This window comes from Chiloscyllium plagiosum, chromosome 7 (assembly GCF_004010195.1).
Source record: "Chiloscyllium plagiosum isolate BGI_BamShark_2017 chromosome 7, ASM401019v2, whole genome shotgun sequence".
NCBI classification, from domain to species: Eukaryota; Metazoa; Chordata; class Chondrichthyes; order Orectolobiformes; family Hemiscylliidae; genus Chiloscyllium; species Chiloscyllium plagiosum.
Genome location: NC_057716.1, coordinates 3465532 through 3467056, shown reverse-complemented (window position 1 = coordinate 3467056; position 1525 = coordinate 3465532). Strand labels below are relative to the sequence as shown.

Below are 1525 nucleotides of genomic sequence, written 5' to 3'. Positions count from 1 at the left end.
ACGTTCTCCTAAAAGAGGAGGGGAAGTGGCATTTTTGATAAGGAATAGCATTACAGATACGCTGAGAGAGGATATTCCCGGAAGTACATCCAGGGAAGTAATTTGGGTGGAACTGAGAAATAAGAAAGGGATGATCACCTGATTGGGGTTGTAGTATAGACCCCCCAATAGTCAGAGGAAATTGAGAAACAAACTTGTAAGGAGATCTCTGCTCTCTGTAAGAATAATCGTGTGGTTATGGGAGGGGATTTTAACTTTCCAAACATAGACTGGGACTGCCATAGTGTTAAAGGTTTAGATGGAGAGGAATTTGTTAAGTCCGTACAAGACAATTTTCTGATTCAGTATCTGGATGTACCTACAAGAGAAGGTGCAAAACTTGACTTACTCTTGGGAAATAAGGCAGGGCAAGTGACTGAGGTGTCAGTGGGAGAGCACTTTGGGGCCAGCGACCATAATTCTATTAGATTTAAAATAGTGATGGAAAAGGATAGATCAGATCTAAAAGTTGAAATTCTAAATTAGAGAAAGGCCAATTTTGATGGTATGAGGCAAGAACTTTCAAAAGCTGATTGGAGGCAAATGTTCGCAGGTAAAGGGATGGCTGGAAAATGGGAAGCCTTCAGAAATGAGATAATGAGAATCCAGAAAAAGTATATTACTGTCAGGGTGAAAGGAAAGGTTGGTAGGTATAGGGAATGCTAGATGACTAAAGAAATTGAGGGTTTGGTCAAGAAGGAAGCATATGTCAGGTATAGACAGGATAGATCGAGTGAATCCTTAGAAGAGTATAAAGGCAGTAGGAGTATACTTAAGAGAGAAATCAGGAGGGCAAAAAGGGGACATGAGATCGCTTTGGCAAATAGAATGAAGGATAATCCAAATATATTAAGGACAAAATATATTAAGGACAAAAGGGTAACTAGGGAGAGAATAGGGCCTCTCAAAGATCAGCAAGGCAGCCTTTGTGTGGAGCTGCAGAAAATGGGGGAGATACTAAATGAGTATTTTGCATCAGTATTTACTGTGGAAAAGGATATGGAAGATATAGACTGTCGGGAAATAGATGGTGACATCTTGCAAAATGTCCAGATTATACAGGAGGAAGTGCTGGATGTCTTGAAATGGGTAAAGGTGGATAAATCCCCAAGACCATATCAGGCTCTTGCTGAGATATTTGTATCATCGATAGTCACAGGTGAGGTGCCAGAAGACTGGAGGTTGGCTAACGTGGTGCCACTGTTTAAGGATGGTAAGGACAAGCCAGGGAACTATAGACCAGTGAGCCTGACGTCGGTGGTGGTCAAGTTGTTGGAGGAAATCCTGAGGGACAGGATGTACATGTATTTGGAAAGGCAAGGACTGATTAGGGATAGTCCATATAGCTTTGTGCGTGGGAAATCATGTCTCACAAACTTGATTGAGTTTTTTGAAGAAGTAACAAAGAGGATTGATGAGGGCAGAGTGGTAGATATGATCTATATGGACTTCAGTAAGGTGTTCAACAAGGTTCCCCATGGGAGAC

The 1525-nt window shown here is 41.6% G+C and overlaps 1 long non-coding RNA gene across 1 annotated transcript in view; it reads right to left on the bottom strand.

Moving 5' to 3' along the window:
- LOC122551968 overlaps nucleotides 1–1525 on the bottom strand; it is a 131647-nt gene that overhangs the window by 8814 nt on the left and 121308 nt on the right. The gene's annotated exons all lie outside the window — the stretch shown is intronic.